Raw genomic sequence first — 22,041 nt, forward strand, 5'->3', positions numbered from 1 at the left:
TTCCTTGCATGTTGCATGAAGTGATTTCTTAATGGCTATTATCATTTGCATTACCACATAAGCCTGGATGAACTCTAGTGCTATAAAGCTGAGCTCCATCAAAGCCCTTGGCATGAACTGTGAAAACCATGAAAAGCTAAAAATGTTCAGGATGTGTTGCTGATGCCACCAGTCCACTCACATGTAAGATCTGGGTGTGAATTTGAGAGGATTGTAGTCTTCTTTCCAGCTTGTACTAGGAAAAGCCTATGTTTATATAGAGAAACTGGATATCAGGATATAAATTTGTAGATGTGCCTTGAACAGAGGCAGAATCCATTCTATAATCTCAGCTCTTTCTTATCGTGAATGTCAAATGTTACTGTGTTTAACCTCAATACAATTACATGTTATTAAGGAATTGCCTGACATGTGAATATATATTTGTGAATTTCCTGAACATCATCTCTGAGATTGAGTCTATGTGTCTGTACATGTACTACTTTCTCTTCTTGAAGCATAATTTGCTCAATGTGCATGGTGTAAAATTCTTACTTGTTATTTGGAAAACAACCAAAAAACAAAGCAAAACAAAACCTCTCAGGTGCAACAGTGTCCTGTAATATAAACTCTTCTATAGGGGCTTCGCTGATCAATTGGGAATGATTTGCAAAGCACTCAGCTTTTTAACAAACCTTTTAGAGAACTTCTGTTTTCTCTCTTCTTTCTCATTATTTACAAACATTATTCACCAAGGAGAGCAACTTCTGAATTAATCCATTCTCTACTCTCCAGGAGAATCAGACATACTGCTTTGGATACAATAGGTATTAGTAAGTATGTGATATAAAATGTGAAAGGGCAAATGAGTCTCCTAACTTCATGAATCCACACATGGAAGTTGGAAAGTGCTGGGTACAGTCTCCATTTGCTATCTTATCCAATATTTTCTTGTGTGTTTCCATACAGCTGGTGAAGATTATGGGAAGAAACAATGACAGCCACCAACAAGCATTCATCTTGGTGGGCTTTTCTGATAGACCTCAACTGGAGGTAATTCTCTTTGCTTTTGTCTTGGTCTTCTACATCCTGACCCTTGTGGGCAACACTGCCATCATATTCTTGTCAGTCATGGATCCCAGGCTCCACACTCCCATGTATTTCTTTCTTGGGAACCTTTCTTTCTTGGACCTCTGCTTTACAACGAGCATTGTTCCCCAGCTGCTGTGGAACCTTTGGGGTCCAGAGAAGACCATCACTTACCATGGCTGTGTGGCCCAGCTCTATATCTACATGGTGTTGGGCTCAACAGAGTGTGTTCTTCTGGCTGTCATGTCCTATGACCGCTATGTGGCCGTCTGCCGGCCCCTGCATTACACTGTGGTCATGCACCCACGTCTCTGCCTGCAGCTGGTGGCTGTGTCCTGGTTCTGTGGCCTTCTAAACTCCTTTGTCATGTGTCCCCAGACAATGCAACTCTCCCGATGTGGGCGCCACAAAGTGGACCACTTTCTGTGTGAGATGCCTGCTCTTATCGCCATGTCCTGTGAAGACACCATGTTGGTGGAAGCATTTGCCTTTGTCCTGGGTGTTGCCCTTCTCCTGGTGCCCCTCTCCCTGATCCTCATCTCCTATGGCATGATTGCTGCCACTGTGCTGAGGATCAAGTCAGCAGCAGGGCGCAAGAAAGCTTTCAACACCTGCTCTTCTCACCTGACGGTGGTCTCTCTTTTCTATGGAACCATCATCTATATGTACCTGCAGCCAGCCAATAGCTACTCCCAAGACCAAGGCAAATTCCTCACCCTTTTCTACACCATTGTCACTCCTAGTGTCAACCCCCTTATCTATACTCTGAGGAACAAGGATGTAAAGGGGGCAATGAGAAAGCTCCTGAGGGGAGAGAAGGAGTCCGGGGAAGTCTAAGGAAGAGGAATAGTGAGGCAATATAGATGACGTTCTGGAGTTGCTCTCTTAGATGTGTATGTGACAATGTAGAGAACTAATATTCAAAGAGTAGAGTGAATGCGGGTGGGCATGATGATTTGAGTGTGACTACATTCCCAGATCTCTGGATGATAAATGGTTTCCTTCTATTTAAAGGTGTCTACTTTAGGAAATCTCTACTTGCCTTCTATGCATCTTTGAGCTTCATCCACAACTGCAGGGGACCTGTAGCACTAATTCAAAGCACACAGTCTACATATTATGTCACTAGATGTCAAATAAAAATGAGATAATACCAGTGGTCTTCTCCTGAAGCTCTCTTATTTTCAACTGTGGTACCTTCTCAGAAATGAGCAATACAACATCGATTAAATCAGAGTACTCTGTCCTAGATGTTGGTTGTTTCTTCTTAAGTGAGGAGTTTCCTGTTTTAATTTTTTTGGCTTTTCAAGTTTTTATTGTAGTCTAGTTAGTTAATATATAATATAACTGAAGTTAGTTTCAGGTGTACAATATAGTGACTTATTTATTTTAAAATTTTTTTAATGTTTTATTTATTTCTGAGAGAGAGAGACATCACGAACAGGGGAGGGTCAGAGAGAGAGGGAGACACAGAATCTGAAGCAGGCTCCAGGCTCTGAGCTGTCAGCACAGAGCCCAACGCGGGGCTCGAACCCACGAACCGTGAGATCATGACCTGAGCCGAAGTCAGACGCTTAACTGACTGAGCCACACAGGCACCCCAACAATGTAGTGATTTAATACTTAAATACAACACTGGGTGCTCATCACAAGTGCTCTCCTTGATCCCCATCACCTATTTAACCCATCCCCTCTCACACATTCCACTCTGGAAATAATCATGTTATTCTCTATAGTTAAGCATTTGTTTCTTGGTTTCTCTCTCTCTCTCTCTCTCCCCTTCTGCTTATTTGTTTTGTTTCTTGAATTCCACATATGAGTGAAATCATACAGTATTTGTCTTTCTAACTGACTTATTTCACTTAGCATTATAATCTCTATGTGAAGAGTTTTCTGATTTGCCTTTTGAAAACGGGGGGTTTGTTTGGAGTCATTTGTACCTCTTCTTTGTTCCTCTCTCATAGCCACAGCATTTACAAGATAGTTGTCTCAGGTTAGGAGTCTGAGTCTTTGTAAAAGAGTATAGCTAATGAAACACATTAGAATAGGATGAATGACTTTTGTCCCTTTGGTACGTTGCTCTAATCAGCGACACATATTTCTTATTAAATAGAGCTGTCTTATATTCAGATTAATTACCATCCTTCCCCAAATGCTTGATGGCCAAATTATTGTATTGCAATTTACTAAGAGCAATATTTTGAAAACTTGGTTTTGCATCATAACTCTTAAGACACAGATTTCTAAGTATTCTTCTAGATTTATTGTATCACAAATTCCAGGCATGGGCTGTAGGCACCTCTGTTTTTAAACATTCTCTAAGTATCACTAATGACAGCCTGATTTGTAAATATGGTTTTAGAAATAATTTAAACCCAACTCCTTACATCAACCAGGAATTCTCCTAGAGTGTGCTGAATATATGATCACCTTCACTGGACATGAATGATGCTGCAAACAAAGCCTGGGAGGTATCACCCATATCTGGGTTTGGAATTGATTTTTCCTGTTACCAGTTATTTCTTGGAGTCTAGCCTTTTTAAAATCTGTACTATATGTGTGAATCCTCTCACTTTACAAGGTTGTAGCAGAGATTAAATGAAGTAAGAAATGTCAAATATGAGGCATGTGACTCCTCAATAACGTTTCTTTTGTTTCCATGCACCACAGCAATTACCAGTCTATTCTTTTTGGAATGGAGTTAATTTTGTTATTTTGATCTAGGTTTTAATAAAAATTGCCTTTAGTATTTTCCCACCGAATACCTACAAGGTAAAAAATGCTTTCTCCTAGGTATAAGAAATACCCTTCACTTACTTCTTTTATATTAGGTAAATAAGTTCCCTTATAAATTCTCAGAGGACTTTGCTACATGCTTTAGCATCCTAGTAAAAATGTGGGGTGTGTGTGTGCATGTACATGTGCGTGTGCGTGTGGGTAGATGGAGACTCAGGGTAAGTATGTTGGTTCATTATTAGTAGATAATACAAGCCCAAGCTGGGAGGAGAGTGGCTCCACAGACTATGACTGAGTCTAGACATCTATGATAAAATATCCATATAGAAATGGAAAAACTGTTTCAAAGTCACTCAGTGAGATGTTTTGGTTATATTAAGAATAACATTTAATTCATTTGTTTCTATCACCTTTCTGTATTATAAAGATGAACCCAAGACATATGGAAGGCAGATATTTTAATTCCAATTGCAAATGATGTGACAAAACACAGGAAGGCTAAGAGAGTTGCTTAAAGTTACAAGGCAAGTGAGTACGCAAGATAGAGCTCAGTTTCTATCGAATATTCCCCACTTCTCATTGAATTGTCCATTTCATGAACATCTCTTATGATTGTAGACTCTATGCAGTTAAACTTTCTACTGTTTGGTAGCCAAATGTGTCTTTCTTTTGATTGAAAATAAACATTAAAATTTTTAAACATTTTATTCATTTTTGAGAGACAGAGCATGAATGAGGGAGGGGCAGAGGGAGACACAGAATCTCAAGCAGGCTCCAGGCTCTGAGCTGTCAGAACAGAGCCCGATGTGGGGCTCCAACTCATAGACCGTGAGATCATGACCTGAGCTGAAATTGGACACTTAACCAACTGAGCCACCCAGGTGCCCCCAAAATAACCATTTTAAAAGTTTCCATTTCAAGCTGAAGAAATCAACCAGCTGGCATCATAATGGAAATAAAAGATTGGAGGAATTTTGTCTATTTCCCCAAATGCCAGTCCTTTTCCTTATCCTTATTCTCTTTGTTGAGACTCTCTGACATGAAAACCCCTAGCAAAGCATCCACACGCCCGTAATAAGTTTATTTCCTGTTGACCTGGAGTAAGGCACTGGCCACCACTGTGGACATCATTTCCCAGATGGTTTCATTTCTTTATATAAAACTTTCTGTAGACATACTATTTCTGTGATTAATTTCCAAGGGGTCAATTAAACAAGCATTTACTAAACATTCATATATTTTGGAAATGTTAAGGAAATCAAAGGAATTATATTGGTTGAGGAATGCTCATCCAGTCAAAGATCCTCGAATACATTGCCACTAAGACCCATGACAATTGTTGTAGCATTAACACTGCAGCAGTGGGCAAATTTTGCTTCAACCAACCAAAGCTTGCCCTTATATACAGTTAATGGTGAAACGGAGTTTTAGGAGATGGAGTCAGGAATCAACCCAACCATGAACTGGCCTGTGATTTAGGGGCTTAGGAAACTGACTCATAGATGCTCCNAGAGTAAAGTGAGGAAGAGAGGAGATGGAATAGTGACAAAGATTTGGCCATAGAGCTGAGTTAGAACAGTTAAAAGTTGTGGAATTCTGGTGATCTGTAAAAATATTTGGAAAAGAAAAATGGAAAAGAAGTAGCTTCATGTGGAAATTAACATTTCAATCTGAGAGAGCTTGTTTATGGTGTTGCAGGTGGAGTAAATGACCTTACATTATGAAAACAAAGATTTTATGTAAAAAAAAAAGACACAAGATAAAATTTCACTGGAAGAATATTCACCTGGGGCCAGCGTATACACCACGTTTGGATTTGCATGGGGATGTGTTGCAATTTAGAAGCGGAGAACCCACCTTTCAGAATTACTCTTTGGACATAGTGGCCCCTACCTGAGTAAGCTCAGAGATGCAGACTTGCTTGAACCAACTTCATTAGAGCCTTGTATATTACACCAGAAGGGCAATGTGCTACATAATGATGACAGAAAACTTTCTTTTATTTATGCCATTCCTTCTAGCCTCTGAACAGTAGATTTTATCCCTGCTGTTTGGGTACATGAGAAAGCAAAATGATTAGAAAGTGGTTGGGTCAAGGTATAAAGCAAATAATGGGAATTCAATTTAAAATGAATGCTTAATTAGGGGCACAGGTACCCCAATATTTATAGCAGCACTTTCAACAATAGCCAAATTGTGGAAAGAGTCCAAATGTTCATCAACTGATGAATGGATAAATAAGATGTGGTTTATCTATACAACGGAATACTACTTGGCAATGAGAAAGAATGAACTCTTACCATTTGTAGCAACGTGGATGGAACTGGAAGGTATTATGCTAAGTGAAACAAGTCAGTTAGAGAAAGACAGAACAATATGTTTTCACTCATATGTGGATCTTGAGAAACTTAACAGAAGACCATGGGGGAGTGGATCTTGAGAAACTTAACAGAAGACCATGGGGGAGGAGAAGAGGGAAAAAGTTACAAACAGAGAGACAGGGAGGCAAATCATAAGAGACTCTTGGATACAGAGAACAAACTTAGAGTTGATGGGTGTGGGGGCGAAGGGAAAGTGGGTGATGGGTATTGAGGGAGGCACTTGTTGAGATGAGCATTGGGTGTTGTATGGAAGTCAATTTGATAATAAATTATATTAAAAAATAAAAATAAAATAAAATGAATGCTTAATGGTATCAATATCTGCCAAAAAACACAATGTCTAACACTTGCTTATGTGTGTCAGGCACTCATACTTTCACTTATTATTACTCATTTGGATCCTTTAAACTACCCTGTGAAGGAAGAGATGAAGGCACAGAGAAGTTCTGTGACATAACATGGTCACTCACACAGCTCACAAGTGCTGGAACCAGGATCTGATCCCAGAGCATTTGGCTCCAACGTCCATACTCTTGACCCTGGGATATGTCTGTGCTTTTTTCAAAGCTACAAACAAAGAATATGGCTCAAGCTTAGTATGGTGACACCAGCCTCTTAGAGGTGTGATGTGGGTTGAAAAATGAGCTGAACTTAAACTAATCTGATTATTTTCCCATTAATTAATTAATTAATCTTATTTTGTCATAAATTTAGAACAGATTACATGAGGAATTAAAATAGCGGATAAGAGGGGCGCCCGGGTGGCTTAGTCGGTTGAGCGTCCGACTTTCGCTCAGGTCATGATCTCGCGGTTCGTGGGTTCGAGCCCCGCGTCGGGCTCTGTGCTGACTGCCAGCTCAGAGCCTGGAGCCTGTTTCAGTCTGTGACTCCCTCTCTCTCTGACCCTCCCCTGTTCACGCTGTCTCTCTCTCTCTCTCTCTCCTAGAAATAAATAAAAAACATTAAAAAAAAAAAATAAAATAAAATAGCGGATAAGATCAGAAGCAGGCACATCATTATGGAGAAAAAGGCTGGTTAGAGATCAAAGTACATGGGTAATTAAGCCAATGGAGTAAGGAAAGGAAGTTGGTCAGTGGAGCAGGCAAAGGGAGGAGACAGAAAGATAATGTGTCTCTCTTCAAGCTCCTTTTCTCATGAAAAGTTCTGGCTGTCCTTTGATCCCTGCCTTGAATTCCTGTGTGATCACACAAATTTTTATAGTAACACCTACTTGCTTTTATACGAGTTAGCTTACTTGCTTTTATACTTGACTTTGTTTATTTTTCTCTTTTATATTGCAGTACACTTGACATACAATGTTACGTTAGTTTCATGCATACAGAATAGTAATTTGACAATTCTATACTTTGTGCAGTGCTCACCATAAGTATAGCTACCGTCTGTCACCATGCAATGTTATTACAATATTATTGACTATGTTTCTTATGCTGTACTTTTTACCCCCATGACTTATTTATTTTATAACTGGAAGTCTGTACCTCTTAACCCCCTTCATCTCTTTTGCCTATCCTCCCAGCCCTCTCTCCTCTGGCAACTACCATTTTGTTCTCTGTGCTTATGAGTCTGTTTCTGTTTTGTGTGTTCATTTCTTTTGTTTTTTAGATTCCACATATAAGTGAAATTGTATATTCATCTGTTTTGCCCAGATCTCGATCTCCCCCAAATCCCAAGACCACCAAGGAGTCCGAGTCACGTATGCAAAAGCAAAGGGCTTTATTACGGGCTTAAGCTCGGACTCCCAGACTTCACCAGCGTATGGATCTGTGCTGAGAGCGCCGAACAAGGGCAGAGTAGGGTTTTTATGGGGTTTGAGACGGGGGAGTTACAGAAGTTGTGACATGGGAACAGTGATCCAATCATAATTATTCAACATCATTGACAGCGGGTTTGACATACACATTGTCTAGAGTATTCGTTACTTTTGGCGGGATCCAATTACAACATTTAGAGTACCTTTAAATTCAGCCAATCACAGAGCGAGCCTAGGGTCTTGTTCGGCGACTAACAGGTTAACTTTAACATTAGGTAACAGGGTCCTATCTATAGTATCTATCTCCAGGCCTCTCCCTTAACAATGTAGAGGGTGGTCGCTGGCCTTTCTGGATTGGGTGTTGCAAGGGTTGTTACTCCTGCCTTGGGCAATGTGTAACTACCTGGTAGTTTTGGAGAAGCCGAAAGTCAGGCCTTCTAGTTTAGAGGGGAAACTTAAAGCCTGTCATGGAGTCAGTTTGGTTTAGACGTTTAGACTTGTGGCCTTCCACATCTTTCTCTGTCTGATCTGCTTTTAATAAAAACAAAAAAGATTCAACAAACCTTCTTGACTTGGAGCTTGAATAGTAAGATAAACTCTTGCCACTATGATTCTCCTTTACCTCTTTTGATACAGTAATCTTCTCTTTGGATTTTCAAATCCTATCAGTCAAGGCAGGAAACTATTTCTTTGGAAGCTGGCTGTCCTTCCATGATGATTCTTTTAACCTCATCTTATTTATATTCTTTAGTAGTTTAATGTTTAGAAGATAATAACAAGTAGAATTTACTGAATATTGTCTATGGTACTATGGTAACCAATTTTCCTATTTTATCAGAGCTAATATTTACAATAATACTGAGAAGTAAACACTATTAATATTCTTTTGATAAGAAAGTAATAAATAAATACATACATACATATATACATACATAATGTCTAAAAGAGTTTATTGTAAGAGGCCTTATCTGGGGTCGAATTCCTGTTTCCTGGATTGGTACGGACATGGCCAAGTGACGCTGAGTCAGACTTCAGTGACTGAAAACCAAAAACATGAGATGTGACAAGGATAGAAGTAGGTTAGTGAGGCAAAGCATGTCCATTCATACAACATTCCATTTCTTAACTTTTCAGCTTAAAATAACCAAACAACTATCTTAATTTATCTATTCTGAAGTCACTCAATTAAGGAAACTTATCACCAACTCACTTGATGTCCTTGAGGCTGGTTAAGGCTGCATTGTGCTCTCCTGGGCATGCAGGCCAGGGGCAGAGTGTGAGAGGGAAGGAGAGGATGTTTGTGGATTAGGGGCAGTGGGGCAGTAGTTCTGTCCTTATTGTTTTTGCCTTTGCCTTTGTATTTGGCAGTCTATTTTACCAGGCCTGATATAGGTTTGTTGCCTTCACAACTCCTCCAGATGATGCAAATTCCATATTAATCTTGTCCTTCAGACTTATACATAAGAATCTCTGGAAATTCATCTCTAATATTTAATTTTTAATAACAAAGGTTTGTTGCTGTTTCTAATGCAGGTATGCAATCAAATTTGGGATTCCATTACCAATACTAAGCCTTTCCTGCAGCTTGTACTTTCACAAATTTGAAAATTCCTGGAAGGTTTACAATAAGCTTTTCAACACTGACTTCTGGTTCTTTCTTCTCAAATCAAAGATATTTAATCAAGGCCTACTAGCTTGAACCATATTTTCACTGAAGGCACTATTTTCCCTTCAATTGTGGGATCCTCTCACAAGAAAATATAATATTTTACATCTCTAAGTGTAGCCCTCTGTCCTCTTGATGTGAATTTGCTTTGGGAGGGTGAAGAAAATAGAATCCCAAATACACTGTAATCATTGAACGCAAGGCTGATGGATTTGACCTTATGATACCTTTAGAAGAAGAAAAACATCAGATTCCAGTAGAATTTGCATATGGGGCAGGCTCTTAGTAGATCTGCAGAGATAAACTTGCATGCCATTTAAAATAGGAATTTAAATAAATTATAGTGTCTTTGCAGGAAGGAGCAATGTATTTTTCTATTATTTCTCCCAAAAGGATGTTTGCCACAGTGATAAATGTATAATAAATCTTTTGTAAACTATGTTGATTTTCTGATAAGAGGAAAGAATGGTAAATAAAACATAAACAAGCTTTATTATAACTTGCTTTTTTTATAATTTGAAATTATTATTCATTGTAAATATTTATGTGATGCTATATCTGATGTGCCAAAACTCTGGCTTTGAGAAAGTAATTGGGGATATTAATAATGACTAGTAGTTATTCATTTTTTTAGTCATTCAGCCTTTTCAGTTTTTGTTTTTATTCAACCAGCAAGTATTTACTTAGTATCTAGCACATCACAGGTGATCCTAGGACAATGGGGATACAAATATGAAACACAAAGAAAAGGACAGTTCAATCTGATATTGATTATGCATTGCAGGATGAATTGGGTGAGCACTTCACTTGATTGTTGAAGTTTGGTTTCCTGCAGGAGATGATGGCTGTTTTGCATTTGAAAGATGAATAAAGCGGAATGTAAAAGAATGAAAAGAAAGTGCTACAAGAACAAAAAGTACAGACTAAGAGGAGTACAGGTCAAGAGGAGGATGGAAAGTGTCCTGAGCTCAGTAGTTTGAAGTATTTGAATACAGGATTCCAAAGGGGAATGGTGGTTGGTAAATATAGAGGTGTGGGCAAGAACAGGTCTTTAACTACTCTCAACTAATGTTCAGTGGAGAACTTGGATTTTATTTTTCCTACAATGGAAAGAAAATTAATATATTTAGGAAAGAAACTGACATCAATAGGGTGAATTTTAAGTATATCATTTGCTGCAATTTATTTATTTACTTTGAAATTTATTATTTATTTATTTATTTATTACAGAGAGAGTGTTGGGGAGGGGCAAATGGAGACAGACAGAGAGAATCTCAAACTGGCTCCATGCTCAGTGTGGAGCCTGACATGGGACTGGATCCCAAGACCCTAGGATCATGACCTGAGCCAAAATCAAGAATCAAATGCTCAACTGACTGAATCACCCAGGGACCTGCATTTGCTTTGATTTAAACCGAGACATAGTAAATAAAAGGAGAAAAAGCATTTCAATAATCCAAGTGAATAATTATGAGAATTTAATGGAAGAAATGAGAGTGAAGATGGAGCAGAGAAGTTTGATTTTGAAGATGTTAGAAGAATAGAATTCTGAGGACTGGAGATCTGAATGGAAATGAGAAAGGAGAACAGGGAATACCTTAGACTGAATCCCTGGGGTTTGGTTTGCTTTTCTGGATGTAAAAGCAACATATTGGAGCTGGTAGCTGAGAAGCAAATTTTTATCACACAAATTGGCAGTTAGCATAGTTTTCTCCCAAACCAGAAGAAAGGATCTCAGAGATCATTATTTTAAGACCAAGGGGGAAAGTCCCATAAAAATAACTACCTCAGATTTATCCTGCCCTTTGAGACAGGACCCCCTGGCACAGAAGAGCTCATTAAGTTTTGCTAATAGACCTCCAGCTGTGGAGTTCAGCCATTAAGAAGTTTGGTGCCATTATGTCTGAGTTGAGCCCCTGAGGTGACAGCTAGCAGAGGCTCCTTGTGATCTCCATCAGAACAGAATGAGTGTTATGGCATGGGCAGATATGATGATAACTCCAGGGAGAGATCTGTGTCACAAGTCAACCTGTTTGAAATCTTACTCCACTGTACCAAGTGGAGACAGCTTGATTCCTTGGGTCCTGCCTCATCTGTCTGACTTAATTCTGCCTCTAAGTGACAAACACATAAGTAGACCAAACACCTAATGGGACAAAGTTTCAACAGCTAATGAGTGACTTAAGTCAGTAAAGTGTCCTGTGTAAAGTTATTTTTTTAGGGGCACCTAGGTGGCTCAGTTGGATAAGTGTCCGACTTTGGCATAGGTCATGATCTCACGGTTCATGGAGTTGAGCCCTGCGTTGGGCTCTGCGCTGATAGCCCGCTCAGAGCCTGGAGCCTGTTTCAGATTCTGTGTCTCCCTCTCTCTCTGACCCTCCCCTGCTCATGCTCTCTCTCGCTGTCTCTCAGAAATTAATAAAACATTTAAAAAATTAAACGTTTTTTTAATTACTCAGAGGTTGAATTATCATTTCACTCCCTTCTTTTGTCACTGGAGATGATAATTATATATAACCATCAAAACACTATTTTGCCAGTCCACTCAGGCAAAGGGAATAGGAGGATTAAGATAATTTAGGTTAACAAAGGTTTCTCTAAAATATGTTTTCTTGAATTTTCTAAGCCATTATTTCTGTTTTTCATACCCTAATGGTCTTGGAAATACAGTATGTCAGACAGAAGAATGAACAAAATGTGATAACCATTTTTACTTGATAGTTTTTCAAATAAGAGTAAAAGAGTATCTAATATATAAAAAAGTATATTCTTCAGATTGTTTTAAATTTTATTTTTTAAATTTGTCTTAAAGTCAAACTGTAAATTTTTTTGGCAAATGGTTCTATGAATTTTATACACATATATGGGTTTATGTAACTACTGTCAAAATCAGAATATAAAATAGTTTTATCACCACCCCAAAGCTCCCTTGTTTTTATGCCTTCATTGACTCAGTCTCCTGCAAACCTAAACTTTGGCAACCACTCACCTGTTTCCATCACAATATTTTTGTCTTTTTGAGTTCTGAGAACTCTACAAATAAATTAAGTTACCATAGTTGGCTCTAAGATTGGCTTCTTTTAATAAGCACAATGTCTTTGACATTCATGCACATTGTTGTGTCAGTAGTACATTCTATGTTTTTGCTGAATAGAATTGCATTACAAATGGGGTGGCATCCATTTGCTTATCCATTCACTGATCGAAGGATATTTGGGTTGTTTCCAGTGTTGGGTAATTAGAAGCACAGGTGTTATAAGCTTTAGAATACAGGTTTCCAAAGGAACATAGTATACTCAGGACTGGAAGATCCAGCAATTGCACTACTAAGTATCTACACAAAGGATACAAAAATACTGATTTGAAGGGGGCACAGACACCCCAATGTTTATAGCAGCACTATAAACAAGAGTCCAATTGTGGAAAGAGCCAAAATGTCCATCGACTGATGAATGGATAAAGAATATGCGGTGTATATACAATGGGCTATTACTCAGCCATCAAAAAGAATGAAATCTTGCCATTTGCAATGATGTGGACAGAGCTAGAGTATAATACGCTTAATGAAAAAAGTCAAATACAAACACCATATAATTTCAATTTAAGAGACAAAAGTGATGAACATATGAGAAGGGATAAAAGAGAGGGAAACAACCATAAGAGACTCTTAAGGATAGAGAACAAACTGAGGGTTGATAGAAAGAAGTGGGTGAGGGGATGGGCTGGATGGGTGATAAGCATTAAGGAAGGCACTTGTTGAGATGAGCACTAGGTGTTATACATAAGTGATGAATCACTGAGGTCTAATCCTGAAGTTAATTTTACACTGTATGTTAACTAACTAGGATTTAAATAAACACTTTAAAAATAAATAAATATTCAGGAGTGGAACTACAGGGCCATAGGTAAGTATATATTTATTTTAAAAAGTGCAAAATCACTTTCCAGAACAGTACACTGTTTTGCATTTTTATAATCAATGTATAAGGTTTCCACTTGCCAAGTTTATCAGCACTTGGCAGTGTCACTATTTAATTTTTGTTATATTAATAGGTGTGCAATGAAGTTTCATCGTGTTTTAATTTTCCTAATGTCTAATGAGGTTGGACACCCTTCCATGTGCTTATTTTCACCGATATACCCTTTTCATTAAATCAATTTCTTGCTTGGCTCATTTTAAGAATTGGCTTATTGTATTTTTTTTGTTTAAAAATTTATAATTTTTAAAATTTATTTCTGAGAGAGAGACAGCACGAGCAGGGGAGGGTCAGAGAGAGGGGGAGATATAGAATCTGAAACAGGCTCCAGGCTCTGAGCTAGCTGTCAGCACAGAGCCTGATGCAGGGCTCAAACCTGTGAGATCATGACCTGAACTGAAGCCATTCACTTAACCGACTGAGCCACCCAGGTGCCCCTATTTTTTTTTATTCTTTCTGAAGAATTTTGAATGTTCTTTAACGATTATGGAAGAAATTCACATGATGGATGTATGATTTGCAAATATTCAATCCCAGCCTCTAAATTGGGAGTTTATTTTCCTAACAGTGTCTGATCACAGAAATTTTCATTTGATTAAATCCAATATATCCATTTTTCTTACATATTTGACTTCTGGTGTCATGTTTAAGGTTTTTTTGGGTCTAATTCCAGGCCAAAAACAGTTTTCCTTATTGTTTTCTGCTAAAAGTTTTATGATTTTTCATTATACATTTGGATCTGTAATCCATTTTTGTTAATTTTGTAGAAGGTGTGGAGTTTAGTTGGATAACCATGTTTTTGTGTATGGTTGTCCAGTTCTCACGATTTATTAAAAATACTTAATGGATTGCTTCTGGTTATTTGTCAAAAACCAATAGGCTACTTTTCTGTGGGTCCACTTCTGGGCCTCTGTTGATCTATGTGTTTACCCCCTAACTAATTCTATACTGCCATGATCACTTCAGCTTGATAGTAAGTTTTAAGATCAGGTCCTGTGATTTCTTCAACTTTAATCTTACTTTGAAAATGTGTCCTAAATTCTCTGTTTCTTTTCCACATAAATCAGAAATAACTTACCTGTATTACCAGAAATATCACTGAGATTTTGATGAAAATTGCAACAAATCAATAGATCAAATTGAAGTAAATTGGCATCTTCACCATGTTGAATCTTCTTATCCATGAACAATTTGTCTCCATATCAATTTGTCTTCCTTATTTGTTTCAGCAGCTTTTTCAGTTCTTAGCATCCAGATCCTGTTTGCCATATTCTAGACTCTGATAGAATATTCCTTTTGTGGTTTTTTTGACATTTCCCTTTATTTGGTAACTGAAATTTTTTATAAATTTATTCTGATTAAGCAAGAGCAAAATAAGACCTTGGGTCTAAATAAGTGATTTTACATTCTGCAAAATAATTTGTGAATGAGGAGACCTGGCAAGAGAAGCCCTATCTGATTCTGAGATAAAATGTAATTTTGAGCCCAAAGAAGATGGGAGCAGAGGTTGACGATTTGGAGCTGATTACCATAGGAATCCTAAACTGTCCATAGTCAGACAGCTTGTGAGTGGTAAAGTCTGGAAATATATCCAGATCTACAGAGATCTAATGACTGGCCTTCTTCTGTTCTACCATTGGATGAGGATACAATAAACTAATTTGATTAAATAATAGGTAAATTGCTTAGAATAGTGCCTAGGACATAAAACAAAAACAAAAACACATACTGAATTGTTTTCTCATAAAAGACAGAAAATTAAGTTTGTTTACACTGATTGCTAAATATATTTTTTAGATGCACAACTTTGTCTCTCCTATTTAGTTTTCATCAATTTCCATAACCTTCTTCAAGATAGAACTAAACAATTATCTCCTCTCTCTATTGTTCTATTAAGATGATGACTACATTTTCTATTCTTTTTGTAATTTAAATTTTTTTTTTTTAATTTCTGAGAGAAAGACAGCATGAGCAGGGGAGTCTCAGAGAGAGAGGGAGATACAGAATCTGAAACAGGTTCCAGGCTCTGAGATAGCTGTCAGCACAGAGGCCGACGTGGGGCTCAAAACCACCAACTGTGAGATCATGACCTGAGCCTAAGTCGGACGCTTAACTGACTGAGCCACACAGGCGCCCCAACAACTACATTTTCTTTGCCAGCAATATGAACCAAGTAACTTACCAATTATGGCAATCTTCTTTATAATTTATACTAATGTAATTATGTGCATGAACATACAAGACAGCAACTCTGCCTCATGAATTTTTGCATCGAGATATTAAGCAAGGTGTTGAGTAATGGGTGAGAATTAAAGCTTGTTCATATAAAGAGTTTATGCTTTTAATATACCTTCCTTAAATGCAATGTAACATTTTCAAATACAGCAGAAATGTTAGTCAAATTATTTTGTGACTCCAGGTAACTGAGCACTTTATCAGTCTTTTTCAATTTACCAATTAATGGTTAGGATAAGTTCTCTTCTCTCTCATCTCTAAATTTGAATCATCTTAGTGATTGGTCTGAAGTAAAATTGTTTATATGATTTGCCTTTCTCTATGTTCTCCACAAAAATCACTTGAGAGTTATTTCCCTTTAGGATCTTATCTCTCTAGAGGATGGAAGAAGATGTAAGAACTCAGGCAGTTCAATATCATAAACAAATTGAACTCATTCTAAGAAATCTACAGGGGTTTAATGCTAATTTTCTAATAACTTGAAAAGCTTTAAAATTCCCTCCAGCTCAATGTGAAAGGAACATTGGGGAAGGGTTGGTGGATTCCTGTTGGCTCCGCTTTGTAGGCAGCAAGGAGAGGGATGATTTTTTTCTGGGGTGGCAGAATTTCACTTCTCAATTTCAGTGACTACAGAGTGCTCATCCTCCGTTGTAACTGAGCCTGTCTTTAACCTGAATACTTACTTCTTTTCCTGGGTCACCATTTCAGAGAGAGTCAATGTTCCTTGTTCTCTTCGTTTCCATGTTGTATGTGAAAAGTTATATAAAATCCAATGCCAACACTGATATGGTCAAATATTTCAACTGTGCAACTAGTTTCATCATGTTCATCTCCCTAGATATTTGCTATTTTAACTAAAAAGGGGATTCCCTGTTGACATGTAATCATTTTCTTTAGGAAACTTTCTTACCTTTTTTGCTCCCCAAATTACCACCCATGTTTCCCCAAATACTCATCTTTATTTAGGGAAGAGCTAAAGGGGTACATCCTCTCAGGTCATACTAGATGGTGCTAGAAAAGATCTGTATATGTGCTTATGCTACTAGCAATGAAAAGAATCCCTTAATTTTATTTATACAATATTCAAAGAACTATATTTTGTACAATGTAAAAAGTATTTTAAAATCCTGTCTTAAGTGGTTTTGCAGTTTGATTTTCCTAAGGGAGCTATAGACCAAAGTACTTTCTTGATCAGAGAAAGGGATTCTATTTCTGTTGGCAATCTCCAGCTAGAGAATAATTTAATGTAAAGGTTTGGGTGTTTCTTTTCACCTGTTCTGCTTTGTATCCCTGGACCAGCATCGTCTCTCTTCTACCGTCTCCACCCCCCCCCCACTCATTATACCTCCAGATCTCCCCTTCCAAAACTAGAATATAGATATTGTTGACATGCAGACATCTGAGTCAGGAGCAGATTGATGGACTGTCTTGAAAGAAGGATGAGCAAGAGCTCAGTTCCTGGCTTTTTGTAGCCTGAACTTAGCTGAACCTCTTCTTCAAAATCTTGGTGAGGATAAGGGCAAGCTCTGGGCCATGGTCCCTGAGCATGCTCCATCCTTGGAATTGTTTTTCTTCTTGGAGAAATGCCCTTGCTGCCCCTTTTCACCGCCTGCCCTTTTAACATGAGAGGGTGATTCTGGAAGTCTCTTCATTAGTCCAGGGACAACTTCTCATCCCAGACCTATTCATTGTTTCTTCTGAGAACTTGATGCAGGTTAGTATAAATGGATAACATGCTGCAGTGGGAGGAAATGTTACCTAAAAAGACTTGCTGGCAGATGTAATTCATGAGAGTTCATGGGCTCCCAGAGCAATGTCCTAGAATACAGATGCTTTTATATGTTTAGAGTGAGTCTTATATTTTTGGAATTATTTTGTTATTTTTTCCTAACAAATATCCGGATTTTCATTAAAAGAAAGCATTTGAGTGTCTTTAAATACAAGCATTTTAAGAAATATTCTGAAAAACTCTATGATGTAGTCATTAATATTTTCTTGTAAGACGAAACCAGTTCTCATCACCAGACTCAGGTCCATGAGGAGTGTGGATCTACATTTCAGATTCCTGGGACAAAGGCCTTTAAACCCTATTGAAGTCTCACACCCTGACTAATAGACCATTGCTATAACAGTCAGGGAGGTACATGGTTAGGCAATGTATTTTTTAGATGTGTAATAAGCCTCCTAGATTTCTACACACCTTTCTCAATATTTAGTAATCTCTGTTTGAAAATCAATTTCAAGCAGCTTCAGAGTGTTCAGAATAAACAGTACAAACTAATATGGTATTCAAACAGTCGTAACAAACAGCAAGTCTGGTATTGTTAACTCTGTTCTATGGTAGAGGAAATGGAAACATAGAGAACTGAAATTCAATCAAGGAACCTTTCTTAACCATGTGACATCTAGGGTGTGATGACTTACCTCAGATCATGTGGACTTCTCAGCCCCTTTCTAATGCCCAATCCATTATAACAAATATCTGACAATTCTCGGGCTCCTCAGGAAGCATCCTGACATCTGGGAAATGTGCAGATTATTCTCCTTCCAGACATTTTACTTCTCTTGAGTTCACAAAGGTCTTTTCCTTCCCCATGTAATTGTCTCACTCCATCCTTTACACCATTATCCATAGATAGAGCAGCCAGATAAGAAGAGTTAATAATGAGGGCATGTGAAATGGATAAAACCTCTTGAAACCTTTGCCTGAGTGATTATACAGTTGAAAACTTCCACTGTGTCAAGCTAATGGTAGAGCCCCTCTTGTTCTGTTGCAAGTTTATAAATACATTTTTAAAATACTGTTTGGTTGTGAAAAGGAATGGTCACCTTGGGTCCAAAACATTTTTGTAGTCATGGGCTTAATGTTCAATTGAGCCAACAGTGATTAGCCTAGCAAGCATACTGTTACTGACCAAACCCACTGGTAGTAGGTTGACAAGGCTGAATACTATTTACTAGTAGAGGGGGCAATGAGCCAGAATATTGGCATTTAGGATATGACATTCAGACCATTAGCCAGAAAGCAAGGATGGCAGATCAGGGTGGATGGTGTAGGGATTGTTAGATGATCCACGGAATACTGGAGGTCCAAGACAGGTGTGTTTGTCATCTACAATAAGATCTCCCATGCCAGGGAGTCAGTTGCACTTCTTGCTTTCATATTCCTGAAAATGCACATGGGGATAATTAAGCCTCCACTTTCTCTTTTCTAAATTCCATATAGAAAATCACTGTGACCTGTTGACATCATGGATTTTGACTTAGCTTCTCTGAGATATCAGATTCCAGATCTGGAGCAAAGCAGTTAGTGAGCACATGGGGCAAGTATTGAATGATTCCTCATGTTTAGAGAGTAGGACTTAGGTGTTCTTATACACACACACACACACACACACACACACACACACACACACAGGTAAGTTTATAAGTAATTATTGACTATGGGTACATGGGATTAAGCAATAATTTTTTTAATGGTCTTTGCTTTCTTATTTTTCTGTAAAAGCATGTATTGCTCTTGGGATGAATTGTTTTAAAGTAAATAACCAAATAGATAACAAGCCATTGTGTTTAGGGTATTGCTCTTCAGCCAAAAATAAGAAAGAAAAATAAAGTGTCTTTTTAGGTGTGGTGATTACAAATCAAAAGTTACATCTCATTACAGAGTGTTTTTTTAATTAAACTTTTTATTTTAAAAATATTTAATGTAAAGATTTTTTCTACTAAAAAAAAAAAAGAAAATCCCTTGTGTCCATGTTAGAATTTCCAAATTTGCAATTCATGCTGATGTACTTTAGGTCTTGGTGTGCATTTTCGGTAGATGCTCTGCAGATACGCTGTACTCATAATTTACTCAGTTCTCAGGCCATTCCTTAAGCTGATTTGTCTACAGTTTTCAAGCTGATTTTTTAAAAACTCTGGCTCTAATTGGTCTTTCTCTATGGCCTCCCCTCAGACCATAAATTCTTCCTGAGGGTAGGGCCTATAGCCCTTTCTGATTGGACCTCAAGTGGACATGCCCCACAGGTAGACAGCAGAGCTGTGGGCCCCATAGGTTTGCATTCAAAGACTCTCCGTTTACACCGTATTCTAACTTCTCCAGCAGCTTGTCAACAAATTGATGGCATAAAACTATGTCCATACAGCTAACATTTAACTATTGATATGGAGGGCGTATATCTTTTTTTAATATAAACAATTAAATACATTTTATTATTTTGAACAGACTATTATCTGTTAGATCTATTAAAACAGAAAAAATAAAAGTTTTGGTTTTATCTTCATTTATTGCTTCTCTGGTACACTTCCCTCTTTTTTGTGTATCTGAGTTTCTCACTCATATTGCTCTTCTTCTCCCTAAAGAATTTCTTGTATCATTTCTTATAAAGTAGATCTACCATCAATAGATTTCCTCAATTTTGTTTGAGAAAATATTTCTCATTCATTTTTGAAGGATAATTTCATGGGTACAGAGTTCTATGTTGGTGGGGTTTTCTCCCCAGCGTTTAAAATATGGCACTCTATTTCCTTTTTGCTTGCATTCTTTCTTTGGATGTAATTCTTTGTGCCTCTACAGGTAAGATATTTTTTTCCTCCTTCAAGATTTTTTTTGGCTTTGATTTTATGCAATTTGAAGATAATATGCCTTGGTGTAGTTTATTTTTGGGATTTTTCCTACTTGGTGTTCTTAAGTTTCCTGGATCTGTGGTTTGGTGTCTGCCATTAATTTGGGAAAATTTTCAATTATTCTGGCTTAAAATATTACCTCTGTTCTTTTTTTCTCCTGGTATTTTCATTACACAGTATGCCTTTTTTTTTTTTTGTAGATGTCTCACAGCTCTTGAATATTATGTTCCCTTTTTCAGTCTTTTTTTTCTCTGATTATTAGATTTGTAAGCTTCTGTTGTTATATCCTCAAGGTCAGAGATTCAGATTCTTTCCTCAGCCTTGTCCAGTGTGCCAGGGAGCTCATCAAAGGTATGCTTCATTTCTTATTATATTTAAAAAATTTTTAACATTCCTTTTTGATCCATCACACTTCCATCTCTTTGCTTACATTAACAATCTGTTCTTGCATGTTTTCTGTTTTTTTCTTAAAAAATTTCTTTTAATTTGCATCCACATTAGTTAGCATACAGTGCAATAATTTCAGTAGTAGATTACTTAATGCCCCTTACCAATTTAGCCCATTCCCCTCTCCCACATCCCCTCCAGTAACCCTCTGTTTGTTCTCCATATTTAAGAATCTCTTATTATGTTTCATATATGTATATATACATATATATTTGAAGGTAAAACAAAAACTTTTATTTTTCTGTTTTAATAGATCTAACAGATAATAGTCGGTTCAAAATAATAAAATGTATTTAATTGTTTATATTTAAAAAAGATGTATGTCCTCCGTATCAATAGTTAAATGCTAGCTGTATGGACATAGTGTGTATATATATATATATACCACATCTTCTTTATCTGTTTATACATTGATGGGCATTTGGTCTCTTTCCATGCTTTGGCTATTGATGATAGTGCTGCTATAAACATTGAAGTGCATGTGCCCTTTCAAAACAACATCCCTGTATCCCTCGGATAAATACTTACTAGTGGAATTGCTGAGTGGTAGGGTAGTTCTATTTTATTTATTTATTATTTATTTATTTATTTATTTATTTATTTATTTATTTATTTTGAGGAACTTCCATACTATTTTCCAGAGTGGCTGCACCAGTTTGCATTCCTACCAGCAGTGCAAAAGAGATCCACTTTCTCCATATTCTCGCCAAAATCTGTTGTTGCTGAGTTGTTAATGTTAACCATTCTGACAGGTGTGAGGTGATATCTNCAGTGCAATAATTTCAGTAGTAGATTACTTAATGCCCCTTACCAATTTAGCCCATTCCCCTCTCCCACATCCCCTCCAGTAACCCTCTGTTTGTTCTCCATATTTAAGAATCTCTTATTATGTTTCATATATGTATATATACATATATATTTGAAGGTAAAACAAAAACTTTTATTTTTCTGTTTTAATAGATCTAACAGATAATAGTCGGTTCAAAATAATAAAATGTATTTAATTGTTTATATTTAAAAAAGATGTATGTCCTCCGTATCAATAGTTAAATGCTAGCTGTATGGACATAGTGTGTATATATATATATATACCACATCTTCTTTATCTGTTTATACATTGATGGGCATTTG

General features: G+C 37.3%; 1 pseudogene; it reads left to right on the forward strand.

The window, feature by feature from the left end:
- The first annotated feature begins 960 nt into the window (after nucleotides 1-960).
- Nucleotides 961-1,905, forward strand: LOC144241538 (putative olfactory receptor 2W6 pseudogene; annotated as a pseudogene).
- The last annotated feature ends 20,136 nt before the right edge of the window (nucleotides 1,906-22,041 follow it).

This window comes from Crocuta crocuta, unplaced genomic scaffold (genome assembly GCF_008692635.1).
Source record: "Crocuta crocuta isolate KB4526 unplaced genomic scaffold, BGI_CrCroc_1.0 scaffold441, whole genome shotgun sequence".
NCBI lineage: Eukaryota > Metazoa > Chordata > Mammalia > Carnivora > Hyaenidae > Crocuta > Crocuta crocuta.